Source organism: Abrus precatorius, unplaced genomic scaffold (genome assembly GCF_003935025.1).
Source record: "Abrus precatorius isolate BTA unplaced genomic scaffold, Abrus_2018 Scaffold6, whole genome shotgun sequence".
Classification (NCBI taxonomy): Eukaryota; Viridiplantae; Streptophyta; class Magnoliopsida; order Fabales; family Fabaceae; genus Abrus; species Abrus precatorius.
Window position 1 is genome coordinate 3,071,088 of NW_020874406.1, and position 16,727 is coordinate 3,087,814.

General features: G+C 35.2%; 2 non-coding genes across 2 annotated transcripts; one reads left to right on the forward strand and one right to left on the reverse strand.

Annotated features, from left to right (window-relative positions):
- Positions 1-6,001: 6,001 nt before the first annotated feature.
- Positions 6,002-6,108, forward strand: LOC113870538. Its single transcript, XR_003505561.1, has one exon. It is a non-coding gene; the product is annotated as a small nucleolar RNA R71 (small nucleolar RNA).
- A 7,664-nt stretch (positions 6,109-13,772) lies between these two features.
- LOC113870596 lies at positions 13,773-13,879 on the reverse strand. Its single transcript, XR_003505617.1, has one exon. It is a non-coding gene; the product is annotated as a small nucleolar RNA R71 (small nucleolar RNA).
- Positions 13,880-16,727: the final 2,848 nt, after the last annotated feature.

A 16,727-nucleotide genomic window follows, 5' to 3' on the forward strand; every position in this document is an offset into this window, starting at 1 on the left:
TACATCAATTCGAGTTCCATAAACCCCTAACTACAAGAAAACTACTCAGACATGGGAGAAGAGAAAGAGAAAGAAGAAGAAGAAGAAGAAAAACTCCAAGAAGCCATAGCCGGAAGCTCCAATCCGATTCCTCTTTGTGGAAGCTTCAAGACTTGACCCCAATCTTCTCTCTCACTCTCTCTCAACGAGATCTAACAGAAAAATGGAAAAATAAAACTGAACTCCTAAAAAACTGCACGTTTATGTTATTTATAGAATTTCCCAGATTTGCGCGTTATCACTTTTATGAGGAATAGTAGCCACGCAGAAGGTTTATGGTTACGCGTTAACACTTTTATGAGAAAAAGTGACCACGCGCAACTTTCCTGATATTGAAGGCTCTTTGGAACTATCACTCTTGCTGATAAAAGTGATTACGCAAAGCTCAAGTGATTGCGCGTGATCACTCTTATGAACAAAAGTGATTACGCCCAACTCACCAGGTTGAAGGCTCTCTGGAACGTTCACTTTCGCTGATAATAGTGATCACGCAGAGCTTTTCCTGATATTTGCCTCTGTGGAACGCTCACTTTTACTGATAAAAGTGATAACGCCCAACATGTTGAGTCTGAGACTTCACAGAATCTCTCACTTTTCCTAGAAGAAGTGATAACGCCCAAGCTTTCTTTTTCTTTGAACTCTGGAGTGATCACTTTTACTGACAATAGTGATCACGCCCAGTCTGCACTTTCTTGGTCTTGTATTTTTGGAGTCCAGACTTGCTTCTTTCTTCTTCCTTGTCATCAAGCCTCCATTTCCATGATCCTTGCTCAATTTATTCCTTCAAAAATAAGATTAAAAACTTAATTTCTGAGCAAAATTTCTACAATTGCTAAAATAACCACATATGTAAACAAACTTCAATTCCTTCTCTTTTTTCTGACTTTTTCTACTTCATATATTTTTCTTATTAATTGTGTTAGAATTATGCTAAAATATCAGTAAAAATATGGATTCATCACTACCCCAAACTTGAATTTTTGCTTGTCCTCAAGCAAATCAAACTAAACCAAGGGTAATTCTTCCAATTTTCAAAAACTAATTCACAAACTGCTATATCAGAATTTTCCAATTTGTAATTTTGTGTTTTCTGCATAATTTTCATTTAAGATTTTCTTCCAATTACTCAGCATGGCAATCACAATGCATTCCTGAAGTTTTAAGCAATAATTGCTATCTAAGTGAATATATATCAGCCAAGTTCATGTGAGAAACATTAAAAATCATGATCACTTCTCGTTGGACAATGTTTCCCTCATTACTCAACAGTGTTTAGGTACTGTTTTCTCTCTATAATCATCAATTCAACTACACTCTACCATATGCTTGCCCAATTTCTCTATCTCCTCTGCTTAATACAGTTAATCACACATCTAGAGGGCTTTTTACAGGTTATAACATGGCTTAGGTTAAGGCAGATACTGAACAAAATAAGGAGCAACTTGCAATTTCAAAAAAAATCAGAGGCATTTTGACTGAATGACTTAAAAACTACTCTAGTTTTGCCTCATTTCTCCTTAACTTTCTCAATTTTTTAGCAGTCAATTTATTTTTGTGCAGCAGAATTATCATGTTGATTTTTCTTTCCTTACTTTTTTGAGTTCAAAAATTTTTCTGCAACCTTTTACTGCAATTCTATTTCTCTTGAACTCAATTTTTATTTTTTTATTTTTTTCACTTTTCAGAATTTCCTACAGCCAGTTTTGCTGCATAATCTCTTTATTTTTCTGCAACACTGTATTTTTATTTTTTGACTTTAGATAGCTTTTCAGACTTTAGATAGCCTGTTATTCCCCTACCCCAAACTTATAAATTTGCTTGTCCTCAAGCAACACAAATGGATGCTACCCCAAACTTACTTTTAAAACTCATTCTTGATTAAACTCACAATGCCTCTGATTAATTTGAAGGGTAAAATTGGTTTTTCAGCAAGGCTTGTAATGAAGTTAACTCAAGAAAAAGGAATATTAAGCTCAAAGGAGTAAACTAGGGCAAATAATCAAAAGGGAAGGCATTTTAGGCTAACTAAGGATATCAATCATGGCCTCTATCATGTGGGTGAAAACTGTAACATGCATATTCAATTAAGAATAGGGGCAAGTTCTAGAGAATGCAGCCAAATATGATTAATCACACAAGAAAAAGAATTAGACAGCTCAAATCTCACTAGGTATTTATAAGTGATCATGTGGATTAATGAAAACACAATGCACTTTTCAGAAATATATGCACCTAGTGGCAACTGCCTCATTTTTTAAAAAATACAAGTGTGATCTCATTTTGAGAATGGGAAAAACATCTTAAAAAGAAATTCACACAGAATTCACAAAATTGTCAATCATTTTTATTTGATTCACAACCAGCAGTTTATTATCTATTCTAGTATTTTGGTGTTTTTCAAAACAATTCAGTGTAATGTGAAGCTAACACATGAATATGAGGTAGAGAATGAAACCCCCTTTTCATAGCAGCTTGTGCAAGTGTCACCATCCAATGTGTATGAGTATTGTGTGTGACAATCTCTGCACAAAAACACCAAAATTCCATCAATTCGCAGCAAGAGAAAGGTAATTAGTTAGAAAACTAATATAAATGCAGAACAAGTATGTGAAAATTAACCCAAATTGTACCAAATAGTGATTATAACCCAAAATGTTTAAAACTACCAGAAATTTACAAACTCCTAATAACAGAAAATAAATTCCTAAACTAGTCTTCCGCTGCATCTTCTTCCTCTGAGCTTTCCTCTTCAGAACCTTCTTCTTCTTCTTCTTTTTCTTCCACTACCTCTTCAAATGGTGGCTGAGGAAAGTGGGTTTTGTATATTGGCATATTCTTGAAAACAGAAGAATGAAGGCACTGGGCATTCTCTGTCAAGTCTGGAGTATGATACATTTCATCTTTGGTCTCTTTTAAAACAGAAAATGCATGCAAACAATTATCATCAAATATGAAATCTGCATCCTTTATAAGTAAATTACTCAAGGGTTTAGCAATCTTGGAAAAATCTTTTATGAATCTTCTATAAAAACCAGCATGTCCTAAAAAACTTCTAACTCTCTTAACATTGATAGGTGGAGGCAATTTACTAATAACTTCTATTTTAGCTTGGTCCACCTTCATTCCTTTCTCTGAAATTTTGTGACCAAGGACAATGCCTTCTTGTACCATGAAATGGCACTTTTCCCAATTTAACACAAGGTTAGTGTCTTGACATCTCTGCAAAACAGTGGATAGATTAGCTAAACAATCATCAAAAGAATCACCAAAAATAGAGAAATCATCCATGAATACCTCTGTGATGTTTTCTACCAAATCAGAAAAATAGACAGCATGCATCTTTGGAAAGTGGCAGGGGCATTACACAAACCAAATGGCATTCTCCTATATGCAAAGACTCCAAATGGACATGTAAATGCAGTTTTCTCTTGATCCAAAGGATCCACAGCTATTTGGTTATATCTTGAATACCCATCAAGAAAACAATAAAATGAATGTCCAGCAAGTCTTTCTAGCATTTGATCTGCAAATGGTAGTGGGAAATGGTCTTTTCTAGTTGCATCATTTAATTTCCTATAGTCTATGCACATTCTCCATCCAGTCACAGTCCTAGTAGGGACAAGTTCATTCTTTTCATTAGGTACAACTGTCATACCACCTTTCTTTGGAACAACTTGGACTAGACTTACCCAATTGCTGTCAGAAATAGGGTATATTATTCCTGCATCTAACAGCTTCATGACCTCCTTTTTAACTACCTTTTTCATGGCTGGGTTTAACCTCCTTTGTGGATGCACAACAGGTTTAAAATTCTCTTCAAATAAAATTCTGTGCTTACAAAATGAAGGATTTATACCTTTCAGATCTGCAATACTCCATCCAATTGCAAATTTGTGTTCTCTCAAAATTCTGAGGAATTTTTCCTCTTGTTCTTCCTTTAGTTCATTATTGATGGTGACTGGATTTTCATGTTTCTCATCCAGAAATGCATACCGCAGGTGGGAAGGGAGTTGTTTCAGTTCTAGCTTTTGCTTTTCCTCTTCTTTATCATCCTTTTCTAGCTTCTCCTTCACTGAATTTTCTGCAGATTTTTGAATTGGCAGAGCTTCTAGTTGCTGCTGCACTTCCATAATGTATTCTTCATGCAGAAGTTCAGATTTGTTATTCCCTGCAGATATTATTTCTTCTAACACAGCAAGTTCATCAATTTCATTAATATGGCGTTGTGTAATAAAAGCATCCAGTATATCTACCTTCATACATGTACTATCTTCAATTGGATATTTTAAAGCTTCAAACACATTAAACACTACCTTCTCATCTTGAACTCTAAGCATAAGTTCACCTTTCTGCACATCTATTAAGGCTCTCCCGGTTGCAAGAAATGGTCTCCCTAGGATTAAAGGAATGTTAGAATCCACCTCCATGTCCAGAATTACAAAATCTGCAGGAAAAATAAACTTATCAACTTTAACTAATAAATCTTCAACAACTCCATATGGATAAGTGTATGATCTATCAGCTAGCTACAGTGTGATGTTGGTGGGCTTCACTTCCTCTATGCCAAGTTTTTGCAGAACAGCCAATGGCATCAGATTTATGCTTGCTCCCAAGTCACACAATGCTCTTCCCACAGTGCAGTTTCCTATTTCACAAGGAATGCTAAATGATCCAGGATCTTTAAGCTTTTGAGGAAGCTTTCTCTTGAGAATGGCACTGCACTCCTCTGTCAAAGGTACTGTTTTATCATGCTCTAGCTTTCTTTTTCTGGAAAGTAATTCTTTCATAAACTTTGCATATGAACGCATTTGCTCCAAAGCTTCTGCAAAAGGAATGTTAATTTGTAATTTCTTAAAGACATTCATAAATCTTTCAAATTGTTCCTCTTGTTTAGGATTTTGGACTCTTTGAGGATAGGGCAGCCTCTTGTATTTTTCTGGATCTATTGGCTTACAAGCTTCCTCAAAGAGTTGCTTTTTGGTTTTCCTTTCAGAATTCATAGGAACATCTACTTTTTCTTCTGAATTGTCTTTCTTCAAAATTTCCTTGTTGCAGATCTTGTTCAAATTTTCTCTCTGCTGCATCATTCACTTTCTTTTCTGCTGGTTTAGGGCTTGCAACTACAGCTTCACTCCTTGTAGTTATGGCTTGACATTGCTCTTTAGGATTGATTACTGTATTGCTTGGAAATCTTCCTTCATCCCTGCTGGATAGTTGTTCAGCTAATTGTCCGATCTGTGTCTCTAGTTTTTTCATGGAAGCTTCTTGGTTTTTGAAGCTTCTTTGAGTCACCTTCATGAATTGCAGCATAGTCTCTTCCATCTCAGTCAACCTCTCATTCATAGGCTTGGAAAATTTCTAATTTCCTTGAGGTTGAGTGGATGAATTCCTCTGAAAATAAGGCTGTTGTGTTGCTGAACCTGCATTAGAAAAAGGCAAATTTGAGTTAGAATTCTTTGCAGCAGAATATTGATTATTCCAATTAGAATACTGCTGAGTTCTATTATTGGAAAATTGAAATCCTGGGGGATATGATGGCTGTTGTCTCTGAAAATTATTCATATAATTCACTTGCTCTTGTGTTTCACTTGTGGATGCCTCACATGCACCATTTGCATGGTTTTCTCCACAAAAATCACAACTTAGCTGACTGGTAGACATACTCCCTGTTTGCAGGTTGCTGATTTGTTGTGTTAAGGCAGCTAATTGTTCTGAAAACATTTGATTTTGTAGCTGATTCTGTGCAAGAAAGGTTTCCAGAACCTTAGCTTCATGACCAGAATTTCGTCCTTGACTTCTTAAGTTTGAATTCTGATACATTGAAGATGTCATCATCTCAATAATTCTCTGAGCTTCTTCCAAGGACTTTGTATTTAATGAATCTCCACCAGCAGCATCAACCATTGTTCTTGTTACCGCATTCATCCCATTATAAAAAGTCTCCAATTGCATCCAATCTGGAATACAATGATGCGGACACCTTCTAAGCAATTCTTTGTATCTTTTCTAAGCTTCATACAATGATTCTCCTTCTTGCTGCACAAAGGATGTAATTTCTCCTTTCAACTTAGCAGCTTTGGATGGAGGGAAGTACTTAGTTAAAAACTTATTCATAAGTTCTGTCCAGGTTGTGATGCTTCCTTGTGGTTGAGCTTGTAACCAACATTTTGCTCTATCTCTCAAGGAAAAAGGAAATAGTCTTAATCTGATAGCTTCTTCACTAACTCCATTCATTCTTATGGTGTCACATAGCTGCAGAAAATTTGAAATATGCAGGTTAGGATCATCAGAATTTCCTCCAGAAAACTGATCCTGTTGGACTAAATGTAGTAGGGCAGGTTTAATCTCAAAATGGTTGGCTTGAATAGTTGGCCTAATTATAGAAGAGTTAAAACCTTGCATGTTAGGAATAGCATAGTCCCCTAATGTTCTAATTATGTTCTGCTCTGCCATTTCTATTGCTGGATTTGGTTGTCTCAAGGGTGTAGATGTTCTTTTCACTCTAGGATTACTCTGAGATTCTGGAGAATGGACAACTTCTAACTCACTATCACTCCCTATGGCTTTTTCTGCTCTAGACTCTTTTCTCAATCTTCTCAAAGTTATGTCTATGTCAGGATCAAAGACCAGAATTGATTTATTCTTATTTTTACCACGCATATACAAATCAGTTTGAAGCAAAATTAGACTACAATTGATATTCAGAAATGTACAACAGAATTCATGCAAAATCTATCAGTAAAAGCATATAGAAACTTAAATCTAGCAGTTACAGAATTGTAAATTCATGTACCAATATGCAGAATGGTAATTACAAATATGAAGAACAATGAAAACTGAAATTATGCAGATAAACAATGATGTAAAAACTCTTTGCAGCAGACAGAAATATTATGCAGAATATTACACAAGGTGCAGTAAAATTATGCAGAAAGCAATTTGAAAGCAAAGCAACAAAATAAATGCTCAATCTAGTTACTTTTCTACTACTAATGATATTGAAATGCAAAATTCCCCGGCAACGGTGCCAAAAACTTGTTGTTCGCAATCTACACTAGCAAGTGCACTAGGATTGCAGCAAGTGATGAGTAAATTTAAATCCAAATATCGTCTCCACAGGGAATTTAGATTCAAGTATTACTTCATAGAATTATAACCATTTAAGCTTTTTCGAAATTGTAAGGAGAGTGGTAACATGTAATAACAGCAAACTAGAACAATTAAAAGTAAAATAAACTTGCAAAAAACAAAATAATGAACACACAGTTATGTGATAACAGAGGGAGAAACCATAGCTAGGGAATTGCTTCACCAAAACTCCAATGTTTAACCAATAAAGTTCTGAATTAACAAGCAATTGGAAAGAATGACAATCAGCTTCACATTATATTATTCAGAGGTTAATTCCTTAACTCAGTGAACCTAACATTTAATTAAACCATTCTAATTCCTTAGATCTGATTCAATTCAATATTACTTTAAGTGTAAGAAACCAAAAGATTGCAAGATCAAAGTTCCTTATCCCTAAGAAAACTATAATCTTGGTGATTGGTTCAGATCTGAAGAACAAATTCAATTTCCATTGACAAGAGTTCTTCTGAATTTAGTTAATCAAATTTCCATTCAATTTCCACGTGAAGTTCAGAATCAATCACTCAATCTATTCCAAAGCTTGAAATCCAGATCTAAATCAACTCAACATGTTCATTTCAGATCTACAATCCCTAACTATGAATGAATTACACAGCCATGGCAGCAGAAGAAGAAAAAGAAAGAGAAGAAGAGAAGAAGAAACTCAGAAACGCCATGGAAGCTTGCTCCACTCCAATTCCTCTTCGTGAAGCTCCGAGATCTGAATCCCCACTTCTCTCTCTCACTTCCTCTAACCAGAAGCTAACTAAAAAAAACTGAAAATGAACAGAATCCCCCATTTCCAGATCGTTTCTGGTATTTATAAAATTTCCCAGATTTTCACGTCATCACTTTTATGAGAAATAGTAGTTATGCAGAGAGTTTTTGGTTGCGCGTTAACACTTTTCCCAGAAATAGTGGCCACACACATTTTCCTGATATTGAGGGCTCTCTGGAACTATCACTCTTGATGATAAAAGTGACAACGCAGAGCCAAGGTAGTTGTGCGTTATCACTATTGTTGATAAAAGTGACTACGAGCAACTCGCCAAGTTGAAAACTCTCTGGAACGATCACTTTTGATGACAATAGTGGTTACGCAGAGCTTTCCTGATATTTTGCTTCTCTGGAACTATCACTTTTAATGATAAAAGTGGTTACGCAGAGCTTTCCTTCTTCTTTGAGCTCTGAAGTGATCACTTTCACTGATAATAGTGATCACGCCCAGTCTGCAATTTCTTATTCTTGAGTTTTTAGAGTCCAGACTTGCTTCTTTCCTCTTTCTTGTCATCAAACCTCCATGGATATGATCCTTGCTCAATTTATTCCTTCAAAAACAAGATTAAAAACTTAATTCCTAAGCAAAAATTTCACAAATGCTAAAATAACTACAAATTTAAACAAACTTCAATTCCTTCTCTTTTTCTAAGTTTTTCTGCTTTCTTTATATATTTTTCTTATCAAATGTGTTAGAATTATGCTAAAATATTAGTCAAAATATGGATTCATCAACGGGTCCATAGTTTCAAGGGTGAATCATCATTTTAACAAGAGATTTAACAAGATAAGTGTAAATCCGTGACATACACAAGAAGAAATTAACATGCAATTAATAAAAATTCAAACTTACAAAGGGTTCACCTCATCCAAGCACAAAACTGAGAATTTAGAGGCAATAAAAGTGAAGTACAAGATGGAAAACTCAACATGCAAAGAGTAATTTCAACTTGTTCAAAGTCATTGAAGATAAAAACATAATCTTTTCAAGAGTTTATCAAAAGTGCAGCCAAGAGAAAGCAAATCAAGAGTAAGAAAGTGAGAACTCCCCCTTGATTTTGAGTTTGAGACGTAAAATGAAAGAGAAAAGGGCTGGAAATTGTGGATCTCTAAAGGATGCTTGCTGGACCGAGAAAACAACACCAAAGATTTTGAGTTCTTCCTCCAAGACAAGCTTCTTCAACACGAAAGTTTAAAGGAATGATGGAGGAAGTTGTTGGTGAAGAAATGGTGGAGTGTTTGCAAGAGTTCAATTGAAGGATGATGAGGTTTTGGGGTTGGAACCTCTCAGTTCTTTTGAGAGAGTTTGAGAGAATGAGAGTTGTTAGGAGAATGAGAAGTGTGAGAGAGAAAAGAGAGAGAGGTCTCAGTTCTTTGGCAACAAAATGGGAAAAAGAAATAAGGAAATCAATTTGTATGGAGGGTCAATGTGTTAATTGCCAATTGCAATTTGACACTTATGATTTTGGCTTGCTAGACAAGGTTTGCAAGTTCCAAATCTCACACGGTTAAATTGAGGTAAAATTGGAGTGGCATTGGTGAAAATGGTACAAGAAAAAGGGTGTCACAGTTTTTCAAGTGGGAATAGTGAATTTTAGGGAGACTTGCAAGCAAAGTCTACACACTTTTAGCAAGCAAAATGCATGGAATGGTTTAAGGCTGCATGCACAAATTCCAAGGGTAAGATTTTGGGCAGCAAATGCATGAATTTTGATGCCAGAAAAGAATGTGACATGACTAGGTTGACATGTGGATTAGACATTTGACATGGTGCTAATTTCAAGAAAGACAATTAATTAAGATAATCATGGTGTTGGCATTTTGGAAGACAAGACAAGAATGTTCCAAAATGATTATGTCTGCAAATCGGGAGACAAGAATTTCTTGCATGTAATTCTAGTGGCCGATACTAGATTTTGGAAGATTCGGGTAATTATGATGTCAGTGATTTATGAGACAAGAATATTTTGCATGAAAATCTAGTGGCAGATATTAGATTTGGAAATCTTTAAAATAATGATTACTAGATCTCGTGAGATTCCATGTAATGATTTTGACGGCTAAGAAATGATTAAATATCTAATGTAGTGATTACTAAATCTCACGTTTTTCGAGACAAATAATCATATTTTTTTCAATTATTTAATTAAGACAAAAATTAGCTTTTTGAACAAGATTCTTAAAGTATTTTGGCCAGTACAGCTGAACATAGCCAGGATAATTTTGGATGATATCGAAGCCAAGTATAATGCATGCAGTCATTCTAAAATGCAGAACTTAGAGATCAAGTCAATATTCTCTTCAGAAGATAAAAATAAAAAAATTAGCATCTAGCTAATTATTCCGACACTATCAAGCCAGAACTAGCAAATAATTAAGATTTAAGAGTTACTTACTAATTGACAAAAATTGGGGCATTACAAACCTCTCTCAAGCGAGAAGGGATCTTGCTCAGACAAGAAGCAACCTCGCTCAAGACTGTCTCCTTTTGAAAATTACAAGTGTGACCTCATTTTGAGAATGGGAAAAACAACTTAAAAAGAAAAATTAAATCAAAATTCACAGAATTGTCAATTAAAATACAATTAATTCACAAAAAGCAGTTCAAACTCTATACTAATATTTTTGTGTTTTTCTGAAAATTTTCAGTGTATTGTGAAGCTAACACATGACAAAAGGTAAAGATAACCCCCCTTTTATGGCAGCTTGTGTAGGTGTCAACATCTATTGTATTTGAGTGTTGTGTGATTGTGACAGTTTTTGCACCGAATACCAAAATTTATCAATTAGTAAGTAAAAGGCATTTAATCTGCAAAATTAGTAGATATTTAAAACAGAAATATTCATAACCAAAATTAAACCAAAATATACCAAAATGTGCAAATTACAACTCCAAAGAGTTTGAAACTTAATTACAAAGATCTACAAAAATTCTAACTGACAGAAAAAGAAAAATCCTAAGCTATTCATCTGCTTCATCCTCATCATCTGAGATTTCTTCTTCTTTTCCATCTTCCTCTTCTTCTTCTTCTTTTTCCACCTCCTCATCAGCTGGCTGCGAAAAATGAGTTTTGTAAATTGGTAGGTCTTTAAAAACAGAAGAGCGCAGACACTGAGCATTCTCTATCATATCTGGTGTATGGTACATTTCATCCTTGGTCATTCCCATTTTCTGACCAATGTTCAGCATGACGCACTCTAACAGCATAATTCCAGCCTTGACACTGCTGTGGAGTTTGATGAATCCATATTTTTACTAATATTTTAGTGTAATTCTAACCCATTTGATAAGGAAATTATGTTAGAAAAAGCAGAAAACCTCAAAAAAATATAATGGTTGAAAGTTTTATTTCAATTTGTAGTTATTTTAGCATTGGTGAGATTTTTGCTTAAAAATTAAGAATTTAATCTTTTTTGTAGGAATAATCTGAGCAAGGTTCATGGAAATGGAAAATCAATGGAAAGGAAGAAGAAGAGTAGCAATTCTGGACTCAAAGCACAAGAATTATGGAATGCAAGCTGGGCGTGATCACTATTGTCAGTGAAAGTGATCACTCCAGAGCTTAAAAGAAAAAGGGAGTCTGGGCGTGGTCACTCTTACCAGCAAAAGTGAGTGTTCCAGAAAGTTCCTCAGAAGAACATGTTGTGCGTTAACACTCTTGCTGGCAAAAATAAGTGTTCCAGAGAGTCTCTCAGAAATCTCAGACATCACGAGCTCTACGTGGTCACTCTTACCAGCGAAAGTGAGTGTTCTAGAGAAGGCAAAATTTCAGCAAGCTCTGCGTCACCACTTTTACCAGTGAAAGTGGATGTTCCAGAGAGGAGTGTATCAAGGGAAGTTGTGCGTGGTCCCTCTTGCTTTCGAAAGTGATCACACACAACCACTCGACCTCCTGCGTTGCAACTCTTAGCAGCGAAAGTGATAGTTCCAGTTTCCAGAAACCACATGAGCCTCTACATGGCCACTCTTATCATCAAGAGTGATAACGCACAAAATTAGGATTCTATAAATACCTGTTTAAGCTCAGAACTCAGGGTCCTTTGTTCATTTTCTATTTTTTCTGTTAGATTCTCGTTGAGAGAGAATGAGAGAGAGGATTGTGGTCGAATTTTGAAGCTCCAAGAAGAGGCATTGGATTGGAGCTCGTGGAGATGGCTTCTTTGCAATTCTTCTCTTCTTCTCCTTCTTTCTCTTTCTCTGTTACAATGTTTGCTTAATTCTGCATAGTAAGGAGTTTATGGACCTTGAATTGATGTATTGATTCAACTTTTGCTTATGAAATTTGAGTTCTTGGATTAATTGAGTTGTTAATTTTGCTGTTAGTACAATCTTTGAATGGAAATTCGTATGATTAATCAAAGAGGAACATTTGTCAATGGAAGTTGGGTTTACTTCTCTGATTTGAATTAGCAACCAGAATTAGGAATTTCTTAGGGATAAGGGAACCTAATTCTGCAATCATAAGGTTCTAAGCTTTAATGCAACTCGAAATTAAACTTCACCTAAGGGATTAGGGTGGTTTAGTTGCTTGTTAGGGCCAATGATTTAAGGGATTAAACTTTGACTATTAATAAGAGAAACTGATTGTCAATTAACCAATTGCTTGAACGTTCAGAGGCATAATTGAATTAATATTGACATTCTTGTGAAATAAATTCCTAACTATCTTTCATTCTTGTCTCATCTCAACATAACTGTCATACTCTGTTTTCGCTGCAAGTTTCTTACTTTTTAATTGTTTTTAATTCCTACTTTCTGAATGATACAACTCTTCCAAAATTGTTTAGCTCAACTGGTTGTTGTTCTGTGGAATGGTACTTGATTTCTTAATTCCCTGTGGAAACGATATTCTGATCTTAAAAATTACTCATTACTTGCTGCAATTCCTAGTGCACTTGCTAGTGTTTAGAATTGTAACAACAAGTTTTTTGGCGTTGTTGCTGGGAAATTTGTGTTTCAATATCATTAGTAATCGAAAAATTGCTAGATTGAGTACTTGTTTTCTTAAATTTTCTTTGTAGTTAGTATTACATTCAAGTTACTCTGTTCTTATTTTAATAGATAAGTGTAGAATACTAGTAGATAATTTCTGCATGATTTTGCAATTATGCATAATTCTACAGTTGCTAGAATTGAATTTTATATGCTTTTACTGATATTTTTCTGCATAATCTTTATTGTGCATTTCTGAATATTGAGTTGTAGTTTATATTTGTTGCATTTTGATTTGTATATGCGTGGTAAAAACAAAAATAAATCAACTCTGGTCTTTGATCATGACATAGACATAACCTTAAGAAAATTAAGAAAAGAGGCTAGAGCAGAAAAATTCATAGGAAGTGATAGTGAATTAGAAGTTGTCTATTCTCCAGAAGTTCAAAACACTCCTAGAGTAATAAGAACACCTACACATTTGAGACAACTAAATCCAGAAATAGAGATGACAAAATAGAATAGGATTAGAATATTAGGGGACTATGCAATTCCTAACATGCAAGGTTTTAATTCTTCTATAATTAGGCCAACTATTCAAGCCAACCATTTTGAAATTAAACCTGCCTTATTACACTTAGTCCAACAGAATCAGTTTTCTGGAGGAAATTCTGATGACCCTAACCTACATATCTCTAATTTTTTGCAGCTATGCGATACAATCAGAATGAATGAGGTTAGTGAAGAAGCCATCAGACTGAGATTATTTCTCTTTTCCTTGAGAGATAGAGCCAAATGTTGGTTGCAAGCTCAACCACAAGGAAGCATCACAACTTGGACAAAGCTAGTGAATAAATTTCTAACCAAGTACTTTCCTCTATCCAACGCTGCTAAATTAAGGGGTGAAATCACATCATTTGTACAGCAAGAATGAAAGTCATTGTATGAAGCATGGGAGAGATATAAGGAGTTGCTGAGGAGGTGTCCACATCATTGTATTCCAGACTGGATGCAATTGGAAACCTTCTATAATAGAATGAATACATTAACAAGAACAATGGTAGATGCTGTTGCTGGAGGTTCCTTAAACACAAAGTCTTTAGAAGAAGCCCAAAGAATTATTGAGATGATGGCATCTTCAATGTACCAAAATTCAAACTCAAGAAATTAAGGAAGAAACACTGGATATGAAGCTAAGGTTTTGGAAACCTTTCTTACACAGAACCAGCTACAAAATCATATGTTTTCAGAACAAATAACTGCCATATCTCAACAAATCTGCAACCTTCAAGCAGGGAGTATGCCTGCCAGTTAGCTAAGCTGTGGTTTCTATGGAGGAAACCATGCAAATGGTGCATGTAAGACATCTACAAGTGAACCACAGGAACAAGTGAATTATATGAATAATTTTTAGAGACAACAATCCTCATATCCTCCTGGATTTCACTTTTCGAATAATAGAAGTCAGCAGTATTCTAATTGGAATAATCAATATTCTGCTGCCAAGAATTCTAACTCCAATTTACCTTTTTCTAATACAAGTCCAGCAACACAACAGTCTTATTTTCAGAGGAATCCATCCGCTCAACCTCAAGGAACTCAGAAATTTTCTAAACCTATGAATGAAAGGTTGACTGAGATGAAGTAAACCATGCTACAGTTTATGAAGGTGACCCAAACAAGCTTCAAGAATCAAGAAGCTTCTATGAAGAAGTTGGAAACCCAAATTGGACAGTTAGCTAAACAATTATCCAGCAGGGATGAAGGAAGATTTCCAAGCAATACAGTGATCAATCCTAAGGAGCAATGTCAAGCCATCACTAGAAGAAGTGGAGCTATAGTTGCAAGTTCAAAAGCTGCAGGAAAGAAAGTTAATGACAAAGCAGCAGAGAGGAAAATTGAACAAGATCTGCAATAAGGAAATTTTAAGCTATTGAAGAAAGATCATTCAGAAGAAAAAGTAGAAGTTCCTATGAATTCTGAGAAGAAAACCAAGAAGCAACTCTTTGAAGATGCTTGCAAGCCAATAGATCCAGAAAAATACAAGAGGCTGCCTTATCCTCTAAGGGTTCAAAATCCTAAACAAGAAGAACAATTTGAAAGGTTTATGAATGGTTTTAAGAAAGTACAAATTAACATTCCTTTTGCAAAAGCTTTGGAGCAGATGCCTTCAAATGCAAAGTTTATGAAAGAACTACTCTCCAAAAAAAGGAAGCTAGAGCATGACAAAACAGTACCTTGACAGAGGAGTGCAATGCCATTCTTCAAAGAAAGCTTCCTCAAAAACTCAAAGATCTAGGATCATTCAGCATTCCATGTGAAATAGGACAGTGCACTATTGGAAAAACATTGTGTGACTTGGAAGCAATCATAAACTTGATGCCTTTAGCTATCATGAAGAAATTAGGCATAGAAGAAGTGAAGCCCACCAACATCACACTACAGCTAGCAGATAGATCATACACTTATCCTTATGGAGTAGTTAAAGATTTATTGGTTAAAGTTGATAAGTTCATTTTTCCTGCAGATTTTGTCATCTTGGACATGGTGGTGGATGCTAATATTCCCTTGATCCTAGGAAGACTATTCCTTGCAACAGGGAGAGCTCTAATAGATGTGCAGAAAGGAGAACTTATGCTTTGAGTTCAAGATGAGAAGGTAGTGTTTAATGTTTTTGAAGCTTTGAAATATCCAATTGAAGATAATACATGCATGAGAGTAGACATTTTGGATTTTATTATTACACACTATCCTATTAATGAACTTGATGAAAATTCTGTGTTGAGAGAAACCATAGCTGTAAGAAATACAAATTCTGAGATTTGTAAAACAGAACAAATGATGGAAATTGAGCAATAATTAAAAGCCCTACCAATTCTGAATCCTGCAGAAAACTCAGTTAAAAAGGACTTGAAAAAGAAAGAAATGAAAGAAGATCAAAATCAGAAACTAAAGCTCAAGCAACTACCATCTAACTTGAGATATGCTTTCTTGGATGAGAGTCACGAAAATCCAGTCATCATCAACAATGATCTCAAGGAGGAAGAAAAGGAAAAGCTACTAAGAATTCTGAGAAAACACAAATCTGTAATTGGCTGGAGTATTTCAGATCTGAAAGGTATAAATCCTTCTTTTTGTAAACATAGAATTCTATTTGAAGAGAAATTTAAGCCAGTTGTGCAGCCACAAAGAAGGTTGAACCCAGCCATGAAAGAAGTAGTCAAGAAAGAAGTCATGAAGTTGCTAGATGCAGGGATCATTTATCTAATTTTTGATAGCCAATGGGTGAGTCCAGTCCAAGTTGTCCCTAAGAAAGGAGGGATGACAGTTGTACCTAATGAGAAGAATGAACTCATCCCTACTAGAACTATTACTAGCTGGCGCATGTGTATTGACTATAGAAAGTTAAATGATGCAACTAGAAAAGACCATTTCCCACTACCATTTGCTGACCAAATGCTGGAAAGACTGCTAGACATTCTTTCTATTGTTTCCTTGATGGATATTCAAGATACAACCAAATAGCAGTGGACCCTATGGATCAAGAGAAGACTGCATTTACATGTCCATTTGGAGTTTTTGCATATAGAAGAATGTCATTTGGATTGTGCAATGCTCCTGCCACCTTTCAAAGGTGTATGCTTTCCATTTTTTCTGATTTGGTAGAAAACATCATTGAAGTGTTTATGGATGATTTTTCTGTTTTTGGTGATTCATTTGATGATTGCTTAGCTAATCTATCCACTATTTTGCAGAGATGTCAAGACACTAACCTTGTATTAAATTAGGAAAAATGTCATTTCATGGTACAAGAAGACATTGTTCTTGGCCATAAGATTTCAGAAAA